This window comes from Aythya ferina (genome assembly GCF_964211825.1).
Source record: "Aythya ferina genome assembly, chromosome: 2".
NCBI lineage: Eukaryota > Metazoa > Chordata > Aves > Anseriformes > Anatidae > Aythya > Aythya ferina.
Genome location: NC_140297.1, coordinates 126482011 through 126506611, shown reverse-complemented (window position 1 = coordinate 126506611; position 24601 = coordinate 126482011). Strand labels below are relative to the sequence as shown.

General features: G+C 37.4%; 1 protein-coding gene across 7 annotated transcripts in view; it reads left to right on the top strand.

Annotated features, from left to right (window-relative positions):
• The window catches only part of NCOA2 (nuclear receptor coactivator 2), a 197351-nt gene that overhangs the window by 89396 nt on the left and 83354 nt on the right, over nucleotides 1–24601 (top strand). The window contains exon 1 of one of the 7 annotated variants that reach the window (XM_084507648.1): nucleotides 11477–11590. The exons of the other annotated variants lie outside the window; for them this stretch is intronic. The gene's annotated coding sequence lies outside the window, so the exon portion shown is untranslated. Of the gene's footprint in view, nucleotides 1–11476; nucleotides 11591–24601 lie in introns of those variants that run through there. 7 annotated transcript variants of the gene reach the window in all.

The window sequence follows — 24601 nt, the reverse complement described above, 5'->3', positions numbered from 1 at the left end:
TTCCAGTAAGCTTTTGGTAGGTAGAATCAATCTTTCTGAAATAAATTTTTTTCAGGCTGGGCTGTTCACAAGGTGTGATAAAATCTATATCAGAAAATAATATGCTGAAATACTTCTGTGCAATTCATGTATTAGTATACTACTATTACTTTTTCCAAGTGCAGACGAGTATCTGATGTGGTCTCCAAGAAATTCATGGTATGGAATAGAGAGAGCATTGTGGATCCCTGTTCAGGAGATGCTGACAACTTTGCTCATGGAGCTTGTGCCCTTTCCCAGTATCATGTTCCTAGAATCAGTAATTGTTTCTCCTTTTTCCCCATGAGTATGTTTAGTTTTATAAATTTGTGAAAGGGCTAACATCCGTTGTGCTTTCTCATGGGTATTGTTCAAGTTCAAGGTGGTATGTGGCTGTTTTCATAATGTTGCTGTAAGCTGCAACCTAAGTAAAAAGGCAGCATGCCTGATATTACCCACCTAAATACACCTGGCTCGCTGAATGACCTTGAATAGGTCATTTTATTTCTTTGTTCATTCTGCGATCTATAAACTGAAGATAATAAAACATATATCCACCTTTGCAAAAGCTCTTTGAAAATCCATGGGTAAAAGGTATCCCATAAGGTCAAAATATGAATTATTTATTGCTACATGACATGCACAGCATGCAGACTGTAAGGTTATAGAAATTCTGTCTGTTCCTTTTTCCCTGGAGAATAGAAGTCATACCTTCAGAACTCTACTTAGAGAAGAAGTATTCGTTATATGAAATCTAATATAATCTTTGTGTGTATGAGTATGTGATAATATTGAAACTTTGGGATCTCAAAGGAATTGGTTCAAGCTTTAGTCCCCAGCTTACTCTTATGGAAAACTGCAAATGCAGTTTTCAAAATAATAAACACCTTCAAAACTAAAGAACAAATGAAAAGAGATTAGCAAAAATAGTTGGGGTTTGAACTTACCACAGGGTGAAGGATCACTTGACTTCCAGCTGATTACTAATACTAGTAGCCATTATCCATTTTCTGATATTTGAAATGCCAGCTGAATGGTTTGAAAGCAACTAATATTTTTAGGATGATTCCTAGGGTTTGTTGTAGGCCCTACTTGTCACCAAAATGCAGAGGGAGAAAAATGTTGTAGTCAGTGCTTACTGTGTATATTATTTTATTCAACTGGATAAGTGTTATTCAAGATTTTATACTTTTATATATATACATATTTCTACACACACATATATAAGATACTGAAAGCAAGAATAGTCATGTCCAAGTCATTCTGGGCTTTGTATTCCAGTGTGAACACCTCCAACTCTACCTGGAAATCAGTAGGCAACTAACGCAGGTTTAGAAGGATTGGTGTACGTGTTCCTGCTGAGATATGCTACTTTATAATTGTGTTTCTCTCCTGTGTATCAGTTTTGGCTTCTGGATGGGTTTATGGAATGGTCTTCAGCAGAACACACTGGTTGGTTATCTACCCTTCAGATTCATAACATTAGCATGAATTTAAAGTGCTTGGCCTTTAATCCAAGTCCAAATATTAGGTCAGAATTATATCCAGCTAAATCCAAATAAGCCTTTAACTATTTGGGAAAGGCCCAGGCTTTCTAATACTGACAACAGAGGCAAGAAGGTTCTTGCACAAATTTTAAATCTTGCCTGGGGATAACAAACTTCTGGATCACTTTTTTTTGTTGTTTTTTTCTTTTTTTTTTTTTTTCTGCTGCACTATTGGATGAAGTGCAACTTTACACCTGAAGTCACATTCAGTTACAAAGATCATGGGGAGATGTTACTAGGAAGAAAATTGTGATAGAGAAGAGAATGCCCATGTAAGAGATTTTTCAGTTAAAAAAAAAAAAAAATCAAAGAAAAATTACTTCTACGTGTCTTAATACATTTGGTTTAGAAGACTGTATATTTAGGCCATAGTAAATTGTCTGATTAAAAGCTGTCATCTGCTCTGAAATATTTCTCTTCATGTTGCCTTCCATCTTGGTCCTCTTCCATTATGCTTTAGGCATCATTTGGTTTGTTCTTTGCATTTATTTGATAATTTCATCTAGCACTCTTCTCATCTGTAGAGCTTGAGGACTTTGCTGGTCTGATTTTTATGTATCTGCCCACTGCTCTGGCTCTGAGAGTGATGGAGATGCTGCAGGATATATAGTAATAAAGGTAATACATCTATATGAATTTACATATAACATAGATATTAAGTGAGTGCAATGTATTAAAGATTGCAGGGATCCTATGTCATGGAAGCTTTCTAAATACCTAAAACATATAAATGGGTACTTTATCACTTCCTCTTCTTTCCCCCATATTTCTTAATAATCTGTATTGTAAATACAAATGTTAGTGCAAGTATTATGTAGGGGTACCCAGCTTGACCTTCCCTTTGCTGTTTTTCCACCTTGTATTATGAAATATTTAAACTCATAAAATGATATTGCGACCACAGAAGGTTTAAAACCCCGCTTTTGTAGGAGAGAAGGAAAACATTGCAGCCAGGAGCTGTAATCTCATGTTGCCTGGTTTTCTAAAATTGAAGTACTTTAACTGACTTTAACGGACTCTATTAATTCCCAGTGTGCTGCTCGTTGCTTCCACTGGAGGCTCTCCCTTCTTGCTGCTGTCAAAAATTGTTCTCACATTTACCCCTCCTCAGTGCCACCTAGTATGAGCTTCTATATAGTATGTACAGTTAGCATATTCAGAATCATGTTGAATCCAAAGACTCCAGGCAGCAGGTGATTTCAGAAATTGCCACTATCTTAGCTAATAGGGACATAGATTCAACATCTAGTAGCTACTTTCCAAAGTAGGTGTTGTTGGTTTGCTTGTTTGTGTGTGTGTTTTGTTTTGTTTTATATTAATATGGATATCTTTGCTTACTGATTTTTGAGGGTTTACATTTCTGGAAAGTCATCACTGTATGTTGCACACACTGTCATATAAAATCTTTAAAAAGAAAAAAAGGCTTTGTAAAGAGGCCTATTTCAAGAAAAAAAACAACCAAACAAAAACCCTTCAGCTGCCCCTTAATAATTTAACTTTCTTTGAACTTGCTTCCACTGTTAACATCAGCAGTGAGTGTCAAATACGTTTATCAAGAGAATTACTCCTGTTTGAGAGTAAAACTCCCTTTATTTTATCAACAATAATAATATATTAATAGTCTTAATTCACTTAAACTATATTCAATCTACCTATTAGGCTTTTGTCTGGGAGAACAAGTGACTGTTCCTGAACCTTAGTTCTGCCAAGCTAAGTTTGAAGCCATTTCTGAAATGTGAGCATCCCAAATCCACAACTCCCATCATATGCAATAAAGGGAAAACCAATCCTTCCAGCACAGAGGATCATAAATGGTGTTATCTGTAACAATTAGCATCACAGCATCATATGTAAATGAGTTGATCCAAATGCATGTCGTAGAACAAAGCTGCAAGATGTTCTCCTTTGGCAATGCAACTCAGGGAGTGAGGCTGAATTGCACTTGGGCAAGGGTAGCGGTGTTCACTTGGTGTTGGAGGTGGTCCTCCATGGCATCCTGCTTCTCAGGTGGAAATGTAGTTTGCAAGCACAGAGCACATCAGCTCTCTGGCAGTTGCTTTGGTTGTCTGATGGCTTGTGGTTGAAATTTTGTCTTTTGAAAGCCATAAATGACTTTACATACTGATTATTTGAGAGATCTCTATCCTCCTTTGTTATACTGCTTTTAAAACTGCCAGTGAAATCTACTCTGTGAGGCTTTTTTTGTCCTGAAATATCGCATATTCCACCTATTTTCTTGGTAGTATTAGGCAGGATGTTGAACAAGAGAAAGGACAGTTCATTCCAGGGGCTCGGCTGATCTCTTTTTGAAGGGAAGGCCTGCTAATGGCAAATGACCTATACCATAGTATTTATTATTACACTGTTAACTTGAAGCTTTGAAAGTAAGAGATATTAAAAACTTGGGACAGACTATTTGTAAACATCTAAATAACTCATAAATCTCATTATTAAGGGCGACTTGTGAAGTTTTAAGAAATTGTTCCTTGAACTGTGAAGTACTACAGTTTGAAGATGAGAGTCATGACAACCATATGTTTGGAAGAAAAAGATGGCAGTCTGTCAAAATAAAATAAACAAAATAACAGTGTATTCTTCCAAACGTGAATTTTCTTCCTGTTTAACTGACCTTGTTTCATCTTGTTCCTCAGTACAACATGATCAAGCGCAGTCTTCAAGAAAATGAAAAGCACAGTCTATGTTGTTGATAGCTTTGTTATATTAGTGTAAAGTAATGTTTTCGAGATTGCACCATGGAAAATTTTTAAAGTGTAAACATGGTCAGGGCTACTAATTTTACTTTGAAGAAAGACCCATCAGCCCTGTGATACACAGTTGTAATGTGCCTGCCATCAATTCTCAAAACTTGTGTCTGACTTTAGCTTTTGATATTGCTGTACACTATAACACTGATGTGTTCTCATGATGTCACGGTATTTTCTGTATGTTCTAAATCCTTCAGATGAAAAGACTGAGCTGTATGCTGTTTCTGAGCCTTTTTCTTCTGCCATACATATGCACGTACTCTGCAGTTCATTTTAGGGAAAACGCAGAACAAACAAGTCGAGAACTATATTTCTGTTTTGGAGTTCAGCATGTTGAACTTTTCTCCTAGAGTTAGCAGTAGACTCAAGCCCTGACATGCTTCCTCTCTTATCGTCGAGTTAAATATTCAACTCTAAACACTGGAGGTTATTTGAGATTGTGTAGCATTTTTGTTTAAAATTAGGCTTCTGTTAGACTGTTGTGTCTCATTTCGACTGCAAATAATTACCTGCATACCTAAATTTTGCTCTTGCTTTATTCAGATAAAACGACTATTATCTTCTGTGATTTAGAGCTGCCATTTGTTAACACTGGAGCTGGTAGAAAACCTGCACTGTTTTGAGAGGAGAAGTAAGCAAGTCCTGTTTCTGTTGAACACATAAATGTTATTGTTTTAAATATTCCTGAATATCCTACATGCAGTGATTGCTGTTGTATTAGCACTTTTTTCCCCCTCTTTTATTCTCACCATGTAAAATTTGAAGATTTGAATTTTCACAATATTTGAGTTAAATTTCAATTTTGCCACTTTAGCCTCATTAAAAAAAGCAACAGTTTAGGAAGTGGCCTAATGTTGATTTTATTTCATATTAGATTATTTAACTATTTGACTGCAAATAAGATGAATTCCGACTGCTGATACTTTTCCTTTCACTTTTGGTTTACTTAGGAGGCTGTAGTCTTCAGCTCTTGGTTTTGTCATCAGATACAATTTTCTGTGACAGGAGTTTTCAGGAGTGTTTGTGTTCAGGTTCAGTTAAACTGGTGGATTTTGTGTTTGTTTGTTTGTTTGTTTGTTTTCCCCATGATTCTGTCTGATGCTGATTGAAATTATTACCAGAACACTTAAAACTTTTAATAGAAAACTATTTTTCTTTAGTTTTTGTTCTGTATTTTTCAACATCCACTGATGTTCTAGATACTTAATAGTCAAGCTTTATACCAAAATTTGGCATGGTCCTGCTCTAGCAACACAACGTTACTGTGCATGAAATTCCTAATGGTTAAGGCAAGAGGTCAGTCCTCAATGTTTACTGTTCTCCTCTGTTTGTTGTTCATCATTTATACTGACTTAGTGCTTTCTGATGTGTTCATAAGGTTTAGCTCAAGTAGATGATGTAGCATTAAATTAGCTTCTTATTTATTCTCAGATTTGCAATGAGCAGCTGTACCTGTCTCTCGGTTTCTCACATGTGAGCCCAGTTATACCAGTAGAATCTGCCTTCTTCAGTGAGGTCACGTGAGGAAGGACGTGAAAGCCCAGAATTTGGGGGTCTGCAAGATACAGTTCCTCTGTGTACCCTTCTCACTAATTACAGGAACTGGCTGTTAAAATGCACAGCAATGTCTGCAGGCCAAGGGAATTAAAAAAAAGACTACTGAGTGCAGACAGGACACCAGACTTTCATAACTTAGTGGGAAATGTTAACTTTCTGTTTGGAGAGAGGTCTGGGCACAGAGACCCACATATTCTTCACTAGGTATGGTAGAGTAATTTGCTGTATCCTGAACTAAAGGTAGAGGTCCCACTTGCATTAAACACAACAGCAACTTTCTATTTCAAGAAAAAACACAGGCAATGTATCAAATCTTGCTGAGTTCACACAGTGTTGCTTTTATGGCCAGGTGGAGCATTACACTCTGCTGCCTTGCCTGGTTATCGAGACCATAACATCTCACCTAATGATTTCTCCCTTAATCCTCTACCTTGATTGAACCATAGGATGTCATTTATAGATGTGTTTGTCTCCAGCTGAGACTGCATCAAAGAAAACCTACATTATCCTTAGGTGAATTAGAATGTTTTTGTCCCACTATCAAAAGTAATCATTCTTAGTCTGTCTTTTGTGTAATTTAAACTTTTATCTAACTTAAAATTTCAGCCAATGAATCTTGCCATCTGATGGTCTGCAGGTTTAAAGATCCTTTTATGATCAGGAGTCTTTCCCCCTACCAGTACTTCTGTTCTGTGATGAGGTGATTTCTGAGTTCTCAAAAAAAAAAAAAAAAAAAAAAAGATATCTAGCCGTTTTAAAAAATATACTCCCTGGTAAGAATCACACTTACTAGAGTTAATAGTCATTTCTTTAATGAAATTATTCTGGACTTCGTAATGTAAATGCATTATCTGTAAGAAGGGATAGTAGAGGTTACTACATTCATATACTATATCATGTTAGTACAACCTATTTACTTCTATTCTGTAGTATTTCCATTCTCGTTCTGGTTTTCTCCGCTTGCTCAACTTCCTGTGTTTAGTTCCTCTTGTGTGTTTTCAGTGTCAGTGGAAGTACTCTGCTGTCGTGAGATTGTCTTTCTGTGGGCTGAGGCCTAGCTCCACCAGAGAGCAGTTCTCTGTGGGTAACCCACAGAGAGCCCTGGCAAGTACCCTGGTGCAGGGGATCTGGCCCTTTATTAGTTCAGAATACAAGTCCTTTGCAGGATATGACCACTCTCTCATATGTCTTCTAAATTAAAGGTAAGGTGTTGAAGAAGCAGAGATTAAAAAAAAAATATGTAATTATAATCCCAACCATTACTCAAAAAGCTCAGTAAACTGGAGTCATCAAACTTGTATTTAAAAAAAAAAAAAAAAGGCACAATTGCCAATGGACATGGCTATACACAACTTATTTGCTATATATAGCACACAACACAATATTGAGTTCTCCAGTCAGATACTGCAGAAACTTGCACACTGAATACTCTGTGTGGGTGGCAGTGTGCACAGTTATGAATTTACGAGAGCCTTGGTAAGCCATGTTTAAGAAGCATGGGCATTTTCATACTGTAAAGAGAAGTTAACAGGAATATCTGAGATGTTAAGAGAGGAGGAGGTTCCTGTCTTTTCGTTGTCATGTTATGGACAGAAGTCACAAGGTACTTAGCAGCATGTTACTGAGACTGTCAGAAATGCCAAGTGCTAAAATTGCAGTGGAAGTGAATTCAGTTTGATTCCAGCAGGAGTTTGTGGTGTTCACTGGCCCTTAGGAGAAGGTGCAAAGGTCAGAAAAAATAGATTTTATCTCTAGTACTTTTTAATATTTTTTTTCCAGCTGGTAAAAGGATAAATCTACTTCATGTTCAAATAGTGGTGGATTAGGAGTTCCTGAACTGGAGAAACATTAATGTCATTGACATGTAAGTCAACAGGTTTCCAGTTTTGACTTGAAAATCCTAACATTTATGTTAGCGTTCACACAGGAATTTTATGACCTAACATTTGAAAGCTGTATGTTTGCTTCTACATTTATGGAAACTTAACACGTGAAAAATCATTGCACCGTCTTTATTCCTGATCTGAGCTGTAATATGCTTGTTGTGCTTCCTGGAAGTCAGTCCTAGTCATTTCTGCTTCTCATTTTCTGTGCTGGTGGAGGTCTTTGCCCTTCCAGTCTTTCTCACAAACAGCACTTGACACAAGCTAGTCAGCTTTCCTAAAAGTCAGTGGCCTCCTGTCTTGAATAAAGCCTGGAGAGTCAGCTTTGTAATCTTTCCAACACATTTTCAAGTGTCTTACTACTCTGCAGTGTAAACAGCTGCCATTGCTGTAACTGGCAATCTTTGCACCCCATTTGCTACGCTGAATTGAGAGGACTGAAGGGCTGATGAAGCTTGAACTGGATTCTCCAGGATGTGGAGAGCAGGCAGTTAGAGAACAGACTAAAAGAAACGTGAGAGCTTTTGGGACTGCTTGGCCAGTCTGTGCCTGAGATGCAAGTGTGTTGGAAGAAGGGCAAGCAACAGGTCAGACCTTGTTATGGTCTGTCCTCATCTCTGACCAATTCACTCTTTCTTCTGCAGTGAAAAGAGAAAGAAAGGGGAAAAAAAAAAACACACACACACACTACAAACTCAATAGAACTTTTATAAAATGCCTGTAATGAAATCAGTTTTCTCTTATCAATTTCAATTATTTTATCATGTTAAATATAATCTGTAAATGTTTTAGTGAAGGGACAGCTTTCCTGAGAAACCACTTATATTTGAGCAAACAAAACAAAGTATTAATGAAATATATCTCTAAGGGAAAACTTTAAGTGAAACTCTTCTGCTGTGTAAGATGTTTGTCTTATCCTCATAGGAAAAATCTGTATTACCAGAATTTGTTTTAAAGGTCACCTGCTCATCTCCATATTATTTGTAGGACTTGTTTGTGTGAAACTGTATTGAAAAGCAGACACAGACTCTGTGGTTTCCACTGGAAGCATTTATTCACTGGTTGATAAAACCAAAGAGCCTCTCCTCCTTCTCAGGTGCATGTTTCCTTATTTACATGCAGACTGGTGTTTTCTAATAGAAGTATTTTTGCTTGTTTCTTCTTTATCTTTTTGCCTGGAATCAGTCAAAATACTGCAGTGCTTTACTCCCTCTTCTCCATTCATTTTATCTGTTCTCTGTTCTTCACTAAGCAATCTTTTTAATAACATCTGTATACTTCCACTTCTTTTGGTCTTTAATTCACACTTTATGGCTGTAACAATCCTCTTCTGTTCTCTCCTTTTTATTTACATGTAATTCCTTCCCTAACACAGCCATTATTGTGTTTGTGCTCACCATATTGTGTTGTCTTTCAATTTTTATCTCATGTTTCCTGCAAATATCAGCAGTACAGTTCTAGTTATGGTGTGTGACTGGCGTGCTCCCAGTTTTTGCGTTTTTCTTAGGCTGTAGTTCACAGCTGCAGTAGTTTGTGTATATTCTTGGGAAAGCTGATTTTACTTATAAAATTTGTTTATTAATATGTTTAATTGATTATCAAATAGCTGTCAGTAATTTTCAGAGTTTTTCCCACATTTGTGTCATTTGCTAATTTAGACAATATTTTTGGTGCTCCTTCTTTCAGTTAATTAATATGGAAAATGCTGGTGACGATTTGCTTTGAGAAAAGAAAGTAGAGATTTCAAAGCAGTTCTTATTCTATTGGTGTATGTAGCTTAAAATAATGTTCATTTTAATTACCCTATACAGTGTGGCACTTTGGGATAGAAGGACATACTAGGAGAAAACTTATTATGAAAATATTAATATTCGGTTTAGCATGTATGTTTACGTTTGGTGAATGTAGGGTGATATGTAGTCTCCTTATTGAATCAGGTTTTTTACTTCTGGACTTTGGGTCTTTCTCACAGATCATCTCTAAAACATATAAAAAAGAAAAAAGGATTTGAAAAATTGGAAAAAGGGATTCATTCTGCTGCAGAGAGGGGTCTTTGTTCCCATTCCTGTTCAATTTCTATCTCCTGTGCCCCAGAAAGGTCATCCCATTACTTGATCATGGCCTGGGAGAGGGGTTTCCCCAGAGCCTTGAACAGGGCCTGCTACTGAATAAGCTTGTCCCTAGGGAGAGGAGTGAAGAGAAAAGGTGATGGGGCAAAGCTGGATTGTGTGGGATAGTCATTAGTTCCTCACAATTTCCACCTTATTCCCCTATGACTACAACAAGTCTCTTAACACTTACCTTCTCAGTGTCTGGAGAAGCCATAAGTTTATGATCAGTCTTGTCTTTAAGGAAAATAATGTGGGATAATGGGAGGTGATGGAAATAGAAGGAGAAAAGAAAATAATTGTTTCCTCATTAAGATCCGAACAGAGTAGATACAAAGCTGCAAAAGTTGTTTTGTGGGCTTGAAAATTACTTTAAGATGCTTCATCCAAAGCTTTCTTAAAGAGTTTGCAAATCCCAATGCTGAAATAGAAGGTGAAAGATTGCTGATCTGTGATGTCAGAGGTGTTTGTGCATATACTTTGCCTTTTGTGTATATGCTTTGCCTTTTACAAGTAGAAAACCCCTGAACAGTTGCAATTCCAGGTGCAAACCCACCTGGGATCTGGCGCTGTGTAAACAGGAGGGATGGGAACTCAGAAGCTGAAGCTTAGGTGTGTTTCCCTCGTGTTCCCTGCTGGGCAGTGCTTAAGATGCTTGTCAGGGTACTGAGTTAAAGCAACGTCATTTATCTTGCCTAAAAAAAAAAAAAAAAAAAAAAAAGGAAGCACTTGGGCTGGAGGTTCTAGCAAAAAAAAATGTTATTTGTGCTTTTTTTTTTTTTTTTGTATTTGCATCAGAGTTCAGTGCCTGGAGGAGTTAAGCCATAGGATGTTGCTGAGAGAAGAGTATTTATTGCAGCAGAAATAAAATTACAGAAAAAAAAAGTACTCTAGGGGAAAAAGAGTAAATCTAGCATGCCAGATATTTGGTATTAAGCATGCTTAATATTCAGTTTAGTCCCATATGATGTGTTTATGACCAGTGTGTGTGCCCCAGCAAAGGCAGTGCCTAAAAACGTATCTGTTAATTAGTTTTGATGCAAGAAGTGTAGAGGGCGCGTGCATTCGTCCTCTGCATCAGCAGCCCGATTTGCTTGTCAATGGAGGAAGATGCAGAAAGGATCTCGAGTGTTGTGGGTTCAGGTTTCTTCAGGAGTCGGACCCTGAAAAATCGGAAGATCGGAGGGAGGGGAGTTGCTCTGACGATTATCATAAAGCGCTGCTAATGTAGCCCGGGCACCACGTGACTGCAGAAAAAGCTATTATCTCAATGAAAAGGAAACTGCTTTTTAGAGCAGCAACAGAACAGAAGCAGGAGGAATTTTCGAGTACTCCACCATGCTGGATTGTCAAAGGGAGCTCTCTCTGATCAGCAGTTAGGGAAGGATTAGTGCGGCCAGTTTGTCAGCTGTCATTAGAAGCAGATGACAGAGATGATAAGCTGCTGTGTGCGCACGTCCTCACTCAGCATGTGCTTTGGTTTACATCGAGACATAACACTGGTTTGGGATAATGCAGAGCTGATATTTTTAAGGCTGTAAATTTACTGGTAATTGCTTTTTTTTTTTTTTTTTTTTGCTTTTTTTTTTTTTTTCTCCTGTTTTTAATAAAAAGCAAGTGTGATGGATGGGGGATTTATCTACATCTTGATCTGAAGACGCAGGAAAACTAGTAGGATCTGCCTTGAACTGCAAAGGCTGGAAGACAACAAGGTGTGTTTCTGAAGTGCTGTGACTTCATTGTCCTTACTGCTCTCTTTCTGCACGTCTCTGTGCCCCTGTGTGTGCATTGGAGGTTTCTGGATTTTGCTAAGGGTGGGAGGTTGCTTTTGGGGAGCGGGAGGAACAGCTAATTTCTTTTTGAGCAAGGGAGTTTAAAGCTATTGTTTCTAAGTAACAAATATAAAGAAATAATGTAAAATTGGTTCTCCAGTTTCAGTAGTTTTCCCCCTTTTTAATGGCTACAGGTGTACTTGTGGTTGCCTGTGACAGTTTTATGGGTTTATGTGGCTAAATATATCTTAGTCAGTGTGCAGGAAATACTTTTGTAAGCAAGTTTTCTGGCGTCCAGAATAATACACAAACCCATCTATATTTTCCCACTGTCAAGAGGAGGCGGAGCCCACGAGTGCCTTTTTCATTGCAGTAATTACCATTCAGTATTCAGTAATTTCTATGCACATGAAAAAGTACAGAGGAAGTCAGACTGAGACGTTTTTGCTCTAAAGCTTTCTCTTTCTGACCAAGAGCTTAAGTAGACAAAACACATGGAAACATTTGCAGTTATATAACTTTCTCTATTTTCTAATCTTAATAGTTTTCTTTGCAAGCCTGTGACCCCGCAAACAGAATGACATTCAGTTAATCTTCAGACCTCGTATTTATCTCATGGTTATGCGTGCTGATGTCACTGAATACCTTGGCAGTATTTACTTTTCTGTTAACCTTGGGAGGGTAACATTTAAATTTGCAGATGAATTTAATAATAATATCCCCTGAAAAAATGTTACTTGCAGCAAGGGAAGACAGTGTGCTGTCTGCCCTGCCTGGGAAGTTCTTGAAAGCTTGTTTGTTTTATTTTCCTGTCATACCCGGCATTAAGCCCAGCATTGTGCTTTACCTCATAGCAATAACAGTGATCCTGCGCTACAAAAAAATGATAAAATGAGATGTTGGGATTTGCGTGGGAGCACTGATTGTAACTTCTCTACAGTGTTGCCTCCCAAGTTAACGGCAGGCTTGCAAGGATAGGTATAACAGGTCATTACTGCAGTGCACTGGCAGCTTACTCAACGTGTGCTTTCCCGGATCCCTATTGCAATAGCGGTGGTGACTATCACGCGTCAGATCCCTTTAATAATTAATTAAATGCACACAGGAAATGCCGTAGTTTATTTTCTTCAGGACTTTGAAAAACTCGTGCTGCTTTGAGATAGGAGGGGGAAGGAAAATATTATGGTTCCCAGATTAACAGAGCGTGTGTTTGAAGCTACTTTACTTCATACTGTGAGGACAGAGACAGAAACGCAAACAAGCCGGCGCTATTTATTTGCTTGCCCTCTTTTGTCTCCGCCGGGCTGCTGGAAACGCGGCCCTGCTGCAGGCCGGAGCGTGGGCCTGGGCCCAGCATGCAGCACCACTGGCCAGCACCCGGCGAGCCCCTTGCCTTCCTGGCAGCAAACGGAGAAGCCACCAGAACAATGAAACTTCCTCTCCCTGCTGCCTGGGGTTCCTTTCTTTCGCTGCGGAAGACCTCACAAGAGAGTAGGGGCTGAGCAGCACTAGCTGCAAGGGTGGCAGCTATGTTTTGGGGGAAAATAGAACTTTACCGCTGGTGCAATCATTCGTATTTGCCTGTATTTGACATACTAAGGGAAAAAAAACTTCAAACAATATCAGCCTTTTGGATAGACTGCTTTTTAAATGGCTCTGGGTTCTCACAAAGCTCAAAAGTCCAATATTTCCTTTATAACTAATTCTATAACTATGGTATGTAGCCCATCGAAAACTTCAAGTGCTATCTTTGACCAGAGGAATATTATTTTGCCTTTTACCCACACTTTAAAATTCATGTATGCTAACAGGCAAAAAGGTTGCGTTGGTAACAATCAAAAGATGCGGCTGTCTTCTTTCATTCCTTTAGTTAGTTTGATTGTTCGTTTGCCATCTCTATAAGGGAACATTCTTGTATAAGGTGGGAGGGAATGCATTAGTGCATTGCAAAATATACTGTGCTATAAGAAAACAAACAAAAATACTTCTTGGAAAATCTGAGCTGGGCGACTACTTTGAAAATGGCTTTTCACTCCAGAGGTCTAACCACGATACTTAATAACAAATGCTATGCTGAAGTCAGCTGGCTGGTTATTTTTTGCAGCACCGTATTATTTATGTTGTGTTAGTAACCAGGACGGGGGGGAAATGAGGACAGGTGTGAAGACAGCCTTGATGATCAAAACCTCCTTCATTAATAAATTGAATACATTTGTTAGTGCACTATGGTAAAATAGCCCCATAATTATTGTGACAAAGCTGAGCTAAGGACTGGGGAATGGGTGTATGAGCCAAGCTCGCTGAGCAGAGTGCAGGGGAACACCATCCATAAGCTGATGATCGCTGTACCTCTGAGGGCATCCTGCTGGATTCCTGGTTGCCATTCCTGACTCGTACCCACTTGGCTCTGGCAGGCCTAGAAGAGAGTCTGAATTGGACTAAAAAATTATTCATAGCAGATAAAGCTTGAGGTCTTCAAATCTTATTCCTCACATTCATTATCTACTATACATGCTGTCCCCAAACAAACCATAAGATATTGTGTTGCTCTTTTTTTCTTATTTCTGATATCAGAAGACTCAGGAATGAGAAATGATGATTCCTCATTTTTTAATCACAGTCATGTTGTGATTAAGCAACCGTCTAATACTAGATGTCAATAAGAAATGTCTGTTAAAACTCCATGGTAATAATTTATTTTTTTTTTCCAGTTCAGCCAGCTTTAAATGCATGCTATTTTGCACTTTGGGGCAGTATATTGCAGCCTTCTGATCAACCACTTTTATGAATGCAGTGAATATTTATTCTCCACTTTTGTAACTATATTTAATTATATTCCAAAATTAAAAATACACAGAATATACACTCATTCTTTCTTACGAGTGTTATTCTTCTTTACCATAAATGGTTTAATTGTTAATGCAGATTAGTTTCAGTTTATTTTTATGAAGAGAGTAAAATGAGTGGTAACAGTCAGCTTTAGTTGTAGAGCAGCCTTGTTTTCCTTGGGCTGCAGGATTCCAGCATAGTTGTGACAGGCCCATGGAGTGATTTATGTTATACAAAAGAGCGAAATAGCAGTTTGACATCTTCCTCTCATAGGCTAGGAGGAAAATCCAAGCTTCAGTGAAGTTGGTGATAAAATTCTGATTTATTTCAATTGAGTCATAATATACCCCCATTTTTTTCCAAAATGCCATTTCTGCTGTTAACAGAGCTATAGCAAGCTTATAGGGTTTTGCCTGGAAGTGGTGGGGAAACCAAAGTTATGCATATGGATTAAAGAATAAATTAGGCACAAATGAAGACAAGTTCGGAGGAAAGAAGAGGTGCAGAATACCAGAGCCAAGATGGCTCATGAACCTCCAATTGCAGTTGTCTTGCAGTTTTTCTCAACACATCTTCTATTAATTTCCATGTCAGACAAACCACTACGTAAATTTTAGTCTCTAACTTGATGCGTTGAGCCATATGTTGTATTTGGTCATAGGCTGCATTCCTCTCCATATGCTTGTGGATATGAAGTTTGTGCCCACAAGGTTATATTCCCTGACAGCTGACTAACTAAAGCAAATAGGTTTTTATGAGTTATGTTTTCTTTTTAGATGGTTAAAGATGACAATTAAACTTTCCTCTTCTGCTATTGATAGTTGCTGTATTTCACTGAGGCAAATAGAAGAGTATGAATGAAGACTGATATAAACATGGAATTTGAAGTCATTAATAATCGTTTTTTGTGTTCACAGATCAGTTTTTGAACTTATGGTTCTATTAAGAACATATCTGGTTATGGTGTACAGACTGCTGTAGACAGTTATATTTCTATCCAGTTATTTTTTTACCTAGAACATCATATGTGTTTGCAACAAACTTTTGTGTGGCTCTGACATCATTTATTTTGAGTTTGTATCTCTGAGCTTAATCACAACTTGTATAGTTAATGCGGTCAATATCTTTGACAAGACTTTAATATACATCTATATTAAGATTAAAAATACATATTTCTGCATGTTGGCAGTTGATACAAGTGTATGCACTCACATAGTGCATATGCCATCAAGGTAGTATGCACTCAAGAGTGCATATTAACTGGATTGTTCTTCAAGCTTTAAATAATAAGAGTTGTTTGTTTTAATTTCAAAAATTTAAAAAGTTGTTTGTTTTTAATTTCAAACTCTTATGCTGCTGCTCCAGTGTAAGTGGAGGATACTGCTATGGGTATGATTCAGAAAGCACCAGCTGAGGGGAGCTAGCTACTCCTCTCACACAGATATGGGGTCAGACATGGGGCCAAAGCTAGGACTGCTGTCTCCCATGGCAGTGCCACCCAGGACTGCATCCCTGTCATCAGGACACTTCCCAGGACCAGGGCTGAGCAAGCCGAGCCACCTTCAGCTGAGGAGGGCACTGAATTTTCCTGCTCTAAATTCATTTCAGAGGCAGAGGCAATGGCCAATCCAGTCATTGTACAGAAGAGGATGACCTGGGTGTATAATTTCAATAAGTGGTGCAGAGCTCTGAACCTCATATGGGCACCAGTTTGACTCCTGACTGACGGAAGGCACCATAAAACCACAGAACGGCTGAGGTTGGTAGGGACCTCTGGGGGCCACCTGGTCCAACCCCCTGCTCAGGCAGAGTCACCCAGAGCAGGCTGCCCAGGACCATGTCCAGATGTGAAGCTGAATTTACCTCTCAAGCAGCTGTAAAAATCCCTATACCCATGGTTATTTGTGAAGCTGAGTACGAGGATATATTTAAATTGAATATAGATGCATTTGACTGGTCCACTGTTAAGTTCTAATATATTCTTACAAACTGTTAAACTAAATGCATGCATATGAGCTTATCAATAACTATTTGGGAAAGTGTGTTAGTATACAGGTGTATCTTGTAGGTATATGTAAGGTAAGTTATTGTTTCACCATGATAACAACACCAAAATATGTAGAACTACTTTAGGTAATGTTTTAGCTACACTTCCTTCAAATCACAGTTTTAATTAAGTGCTTGGTATTTAGCTTCTTGGCATTCAGAAGAATGACCTGAAGTTTCAGTGTGCTTCATACAAATAGGTAATTGGGTAGAAGACAAAAACAAATAACTTAGTGCTGCAGCTGAGTGCAAGTTTGAGCCATGAGTTTGATTCTTGATTAGGTACAAGAGATGATATATAGAACTAGCTTCTGAACTGCAGCTAAAATTTCAGTAAGATTACGTATTTTCAATACCAGTACCTAATCTGAGACTGGAGGAACATGATTTTGATGACCCGGTTAGAGCTGTGAAAGGTGGCATGCAGAACAAGCATCTCTTGCTGAGGCTCAGTGCAAGCTTGGGTTATACTTAGCTCAGTAGCTGGGAGTTAGCTCTTGAGTCATACAGCCATGTAGAGATGCTAAGCTGATCCTAGTGACCAGGAGGACCACTGTGTGAAGTCATTGAAACTGGGGTTGATAAATGATAGAACTCAAATTCAAATATGATCTGTTGGATAATTTTGTCCATTATTACATGCAACTGATACAGAAAAGTCATGCTGTTTTCTCTGGTTCACCCTCTGCTTTTCGCTTTTTACATGTAAGGGACCCAGTTTCCTGAGCTTTTTATTAATGGAATATATTTTATCTAATATTTGACAAGCAGCTAACTTGAGTTAAAACCTACTTTATGATATGCACATGACACAGAGATGCGTAAATGCCTTTGTCTATTGTGGTCTGTCAACTTTTTCTCACTATTAAGATAGGCATCTTGAAAATCACACTGAACTGTGTAAGCTTACTGGTATTGTAAGTAGTGTATACTTTCATATCAGTAATATTTATGAAATTGCAAAACGTTCCTGGATTTGTGTTTTCACACAGTGCCTTAAACTTGTGAGAGCAGTTGTCTGCTTTTGCACTTGCTACTTTCTGCTTTTTGGGGAACATTGACGTGGGAATTTAAGTGGAAAAATAGCAGTTTTGAAACTGAGATTGGCAAAGAGGATTCAGTAGGAGTCAAAATTTGCTTAATTCACTGTTAAAAATAGTGCCTTCAAGTTGAAATGAAGGCTATTTAAACACTGGGTTTCCTATAATATTATTGTTCTATGCTGTTACATTTGCTTCATTTGTCAGCTTCTTTTGATATTCACAAATATTTAGTTCAAATTGGAGTAGATTTGAAATACTGTTTCCAAATCAGTTTGCTAGGTAAAATTATTAATAGATGTGAAATACAAGAAAAACTTTAGCTTAAATAAACATCTTATGTAAGAATTTTAATTCTTCCTTTTTCAGTGAACATGCAGTATTTTTATAGACATTGTTTAAGAAGTATCAAATGCAACCTAGAATGTTAAATGGTTTTATTAAAAAATGTTTTGTTTTGTTTTGTTTTGTTGGCTTGTGTTTTGTTTTCCTTATTTACCCACCACAAACAAAAGAATACAAGAGTGACTAGCATATATTAAAAAACATTTTGGCATTGTGTTTTTGTTGTTGTTTAATGCAATGTTTTAATGGAAACTTTGGTGCTATTTAGCTGTATTTATTTTGTTGTCAAATATTAAGAATTGGAAATAATTCTTGATAATGAGAGAGAAGTAAAATCCCTGATCTGAAATTACAATGCAGAGTCTTGAGCAATTAATTTTTCTTCAGTAGTAGCACATGGTACTCTTGGTGAAAAAGGTGAAAACAGACCTTTTTGAAAGTGGAACTGGAGTAAAACTCTGGTACATAAGGTAAAAAGGGTACTTTCTTCCTATGATATTTTTCTCTGTTGTCTTATTAAATCCTAGTCTTGCTATTTCTGGGCATATTAGAGGTGGCTGATGCAGGCTAATCTGTAAGGAGCTCAGTGACTGGCTATATTAAGAGACTTCGCCTATGGGAATACAGAAGGTAGGAGCCATCTTACACTGCTGATGTCAGCTGGGAGTGTTTTTGGGTAACATCTAAAGTAGAGCTGTGGGTTTCTCAAACCTGTGGTTTTGAGTATCTGAGAAAAAAAAAAAAAAAAAAGTTTGTTTTTTAAGAATTAGGTGGATTTTAAAGAAAGACCTATGAAATACCAGCCTAACACTGAACGTTAATGTTAGCCATTTATTTGATTGTTATAGCATGTGTTAAAGAGCTGCTGCTGCCCATTTGCAGCCTAATGTGTTTATTAGACGGTCTTCCCAGTGGCATCTTGAAGTGTCTTTTAGCTAAAAAATTCATGAGCGTTATTGGCTTTCAGTCTGCAAATGGAATATGTCTTCTTGTTACTGTCTAACACACCACTCTAAAGCCATTACACAGAAGTAAGAGAAAAGATATTGTTGAGGAAGGAGCCTTCAGTTTAAACATTTGTTTATAGTCTATTAGGTCTTTTTGTAGGTAGAGCAAAAATACAAACGGGAGGTAGGTGTTGGAACCAGTGTTCGATTCTCTTATAGTAATGTTTTCTAATAAATGATGTATCTTTTCTTAGTTCTAGTTTGTGGAGTTCAAGCATGAAGTAGAATTTAGTAAAAATTACCATAAATCTTGTTTTGATGTTACCTCTAATAGTCTCACTTTCAAATTAAATTGTATCTTTGTGTTATTTTCAGACTGAAAAGGCTACTGCCAGATGAACCACGGGTGCACATCAGATTTCAATACAAGCACTTAATAAAGATGACTTTAGAGATTTTTTAACTTATTACTACTACCTTCCTCATAGAAACGTTGTCTGTTTTCTGTGTGACCATTGCAGAGTGACAAAGATTTAGGCAGTTTCATCTGCAGTGAAAGTATAGTGGTGGATTTAAGGAAAACAAAAGACTATACCCTTGAATAAAATTTGGATTTTTAATATGAGGTTAACTTTGCCAACTTAGGTGCTGAACATCTTAACTTGGTTTGACAGAATGATTTTGTTTCTTTTGGGGTATGTCCCAGCCCCGTGCGCTGGGTGATTTTAGATGGGTATGAGAAGATGTTTGTAGAACACTTGCTTACTTACACCAAGGTGTGTATACAGGAAGATGGTTTAATATTGCTTTATTTTTTTCCCCAATCTGACTTTTTAGTGGTGTCTTTATCTTGCCTCAGTTTAATATTAGCAGACAGTGCAATCGCTTTTCTTTTGCTCCTGAATTTTCTACTCTACTCATTTGCAAACCCGTATCCATGTGTCCCTTGATTTGTCTGAACACCAGTGCAAGGGAAAGCCAGTTCCCAAGGAACTTGAGCATCCCCAGCCACATAGGGAGCTGCACAGGCACAAGCCAGATCCCTTAGCTTCTGGGAATTCTGACACTTTCTCAATGACAAATGCTGGCAATTGAAGTGTATTTCAAACCATCTCCATGAACTGGTGCTGGTCACGACTAACAGATTGTCCTTAGGCTACAGTGGCCGCGGTCTCTGGGATAGGATCTTATCCTGTCTCTGACAGTGATTTCCTTTTCAGGCCTGGGAAAGTTGCTATCAAGTGCTTGCCATTATTGCCTTCTTCAAAGGAGCTGTGGATTACAGCATATACCACTGTTAAATATTTTCAGATACAAAAATGCACCCAATGAAAAAGAGTTCATAAGCAAGAAAAAACATGAAGAATCACAAGTTACATGTGACTTCCAACTTCACTCTGGCTTGTACCAGAATTAGTGTTACACAAGGTGCCTCAGTAATTTTGAAACTGAGACTGAAAGCTTCTAATCATAAGAACTTCACAGGAAAAAAAATGAATTATAATGGATGTATGTTTGACTTTGTAATTAACCACAGAAATATGAGCTGTTTATATTGGTAAACTGAGCTGTTAGAGAAAATTTTAGCCAAAATTTTCATTAAATTGTAATTTTTTTTATTTTTTATTTTTTTTTCAAGGAAACTGGGTATTTCTTTGCTGTTTATTACTCACCAAAACAGTAACTTGAACAAATTGCTTCTATACTTAGCACTGGTACCTACACTAGCTACGTGTGTGCTGGAAGGGTAGCAGTATGGTACTGCTACCTGATTCTCTGCTATATGGTACGTTACCCTTTGTTTGCTATTTTTCAGACTGAAATAGCAGCTTTGAAGGTGTAATCCTCATTTATTCTTTAACTGCATTTGTTGGGCTTATAATAAATCTGACAGTTTAACAGGCCTTGTTTGGAAGATGGCCTGCACTGATAAGAGATAAAATGCACATTATCTTATTCTGCATTAACTCTGGATGATTAACTGGATTCATTGATGCTGAGGATCAGTGCTGGAAGGTTTACTCCAATACACCATGTTCCTTGGTGGCATTTGAAAAGTGGAGGAGACGTTACAAATTCATGCAACTGATTTGTGCTAGATTTCTTTGTCTTATCCTTCATGAGGCCTCTACTTATTTTATTGCCTCACATGTTTTATTTCGGGGTTAACATTGTTTTATTTCTTTCCCCTTGAAAGACAACTGTCTTGTAAAATACCATGTTTGCTATTGCTTTATAATTAGGTTAAAAATTCTCTCTGTGTTTCTAACTTAGAGCAGTTGCTGGTGGGGGTTGTGAAGGCGGATGTGCTGTCACAATGAGAGCAGAAATTTTTGTTTTGTTACTGATAACACGAAAAAAATGAATTGAAACCTCTTTCAGGCTCTGTCTTTTCAATCTCCCAACATCTGGTAGTAACTGAGTAGGTCTCAATGACTGTCATTACTAACGTGCACTGTCCAAGAGATTATTCATTTAATTTTCTGAATTGTGATTTACATTTAACAGTTGGAAAAAAAAAATAGGCAGAAATACACAGGTATTTTGGATGCTTAGTGAAACAGAGAGAACAGAAAAATACATCTTTATTTTTTAATACAAATGCAAAGTAAGAAATTAATTACCTGAGATGTCCTGTTTGCACAGGGCTTCTGTTGGAGCCTAGAATTAGTTCTCTAGCTATTTTTAGTAATAACAGTACCATTTCTCTAATTGTCTCCTTCCTTCTATAAAAATGCTGCAGTGAATGCAATCTTTCCATTGCTCAGTTGATGCCCAGTGGAACTGAACCTTGAGTGGCATCTGAGCTGGTGTTAGAAGTTGAGCTCTTACTTATTCTTGCAGTCTTTTTTTGATAGCACAAATGGAAAACTGTATACATATTTTTCAACTATATGTATATAGTTGCTACCACCATTAAAGGCAAAATAATAATCCCACAGTGGGATATTATGTTTGCATCTTGGAGTACAGTACAACTCCCAGATAACTTACAAAATAAAAGAAAGGAATGTGTGGTCTTGCATGACAGTTCATTCTGCAAGACATTCACTTTAATTCACCTTTGTAAGACATTTTGTTTCAAGTAAACATCATTTTAGTTCATTATCTGACCTACCTTCCTATCATTTTTTTCCTTAACAAAAGGATTTCTCTATCTCTCTCTCCTCAATTCAGTGATTACTGTTGGTTTTATTATTACTCATCTGGTTTGATTAATTATTTTCCTAGTCTATACCAAGCTAAATAAGCCTTACCAACTTTTTCTTAATTTTTGCTGCAAATTGTTTCTGAAAACATATGAAAGAGATGATATTTCATTTCAGTTTCTTTAAAACACTAGATGAACTGAACTGTTCAATTTCTTTACTTCTTTCTGGAAATTCCTGCAGAGATGTATAAAAAAATCAGAGAAGCATGATCAATGTTGCTTTCCAATCCAAGGTAGTTCCCTATAGGGGAGGCATATTGGAATAAAACTTTGTGCCTTTACCTTGTCATTCTACTCTCAGCAGCTTCAGTTTTGAATTGTGACGTTTCCTGGAAAAGGTTAGATTTCAAGTTTGGGAGTTTGTTTTCCTGTCTGAGAAACTTTCCATATGGTTCAGGAAACTAAGAATGTTTAGAACAACCTTAAAAGTTACTAAATCATCCTGTTAAAGTCTGAATTTATGTAATGTTATGATTTTTTTCAGTATTACAATACTATTACTAATAACAAGTAACCAGGAAAGTTCAGGATGGGTAAATTAATGTGTGTGGAGAGAGAGCAGCATCTAAAAAACACTATAGGCAATCTAGCTGTTCCTGATCCACGGATATTTTTTGTACATTGACATCCTTAATACAGTCCTTAATTCATTAGACTTTTTCCCTTTTCACATGAAAAAAATTCCTAGATGCCTTCTCTTCTGCTTCTACATATGCCCAGAAGTAACCTCTACCAGAAAATGTGGGTTGAGTTCCTTGCTTACACTTCATTGAAGTCATGGAGATACCTAGACCATCCAGAGATCTTCATCTAGTAGTATGCATATATCTGGAATGCAAATTAGCTCATGAAGAGAAAACTGAGATAGCTACTTTCTTTTCAAAACAATGAGGAATCTCTTTGGCTCTACTTGACTTGTTAGCGTCATTTCTTGAGAAGGGAGACGGGATGGCCACCCTCCTCAGCCCAAGTGATTCAAACCTGAGTCCCTTGCTTCTTAAGACAAATTTTTCACTACTTACCTGTGAATTTAGTTGAATACATGTCTAAAGATTCCAAAGAGTTAATTAACGTCTTTGCTTCCAGCTTCAGCAAGCAGTCAACGTACCACCTCTGAAGCTGTTCTGCATGATTAAACATACAGGCTTGAAACCCCTCTGCAAAGAGGGAACTGAATCTCCATTTCTGTTCTAGTCAGTACAAACTATTATGGACGAGCAGGGCAGCAGATTATCTATCCACAGCTTTTAAAAGATGATTCTTTTACATTTGTTCTAACTCAAGAGAGGATTTAGATTTTTGAATACCAAGAAAGCAGCAGAAATATGTGTATCCCAGTCAGACCCTAATCTCCCTTGAAATGTATGTTTTGTGTGCATATCCTTTTGATTTTAATACTGGATAGTGCTAAGTGACTCTTGTTTTGCCTTATGAGATATTTTTTTAGACTGCCCAGTATCATTAGTATCTAGTTCTCCACTTTCCAAGGTACATAACTCTTGATTTTGCACACTACTCCAGAGCACAGGCATCTAAAATAAAGGAGTTGTAGAGCCTGTCTTTGAGGTGTTGAATGTGATTTTTAATGTAGACATCAGGAGAACAGAAAACAAATATTGTAGTAGGTGGTAGATTTCCAGAAAAAAAACTTTTGGTGAGTACAAAGGAAAAGATAATTCATTCTAAGAGCAAACTGACAATGCTGCTGAGAAAAAGATGTTATGGCCTGTAAATGCAAATAAAAATAATAAAATAAAAAATAACAAAAATCTGCTTGGAACCATTTACTGTGTTTAATATGGGGAGAAGAAGATACTAATTTCATAATAATGGTACCAATTTTGTTCCCTTTAAACACAGAAAGATGGAGTTTAGATGTTTATGGTGGCAGATTAGTTTTAATGTATCCTCTGAAGGCTAATAGTAAGCATCCTAGGGGAATATCTACAGAACAGCATCAGTGTGAATGGAAGGAGAATTGAGCTATGCCTTGGTGGATCTACCAGTGAAACTTTGGTTCCTGCAAAAATAAATTTTGCTTTGAAGTAAGCCCAAATGATTAGGTAGAAAAAATGAATATATATTCCTGTGCCCTTTCCTAGGGAGGAAGAGTGGAGGGAGATGTTTCCCCTAAATGTGGTTGAATGCTTGATAGGTTTTCATGGATCTCTGTGCTTGCTTTTCTCTAGAAAAACACCCAACTGATCTACATTTCTCAGGTATTACTTGGGAAGCATAAGAAAGGAAGGGATTCCCCAGCCTAATTTTCTTCTGAACTTTAGGCTGCCATCTGAGTCTTGCTCAGAGATGATCTCTGGAATGTACAGCTTTCATCACGCTGATGATTTTTTTTTTTTTTTTACCTGTCAGTGAACAATTTAGTCTTTGAAGCATGGCCTGAAGCTCCCCAGCTCTCCACTGCCAGACATGTGGGACTGCGGTCTCCTCGTAACTTCTCTGTAATCGTTGTCACAATTTTCTTAAGAGTGTATTTCCTCTTCCTTGACTCTCTACTGTTGCATACTTGTGAAAC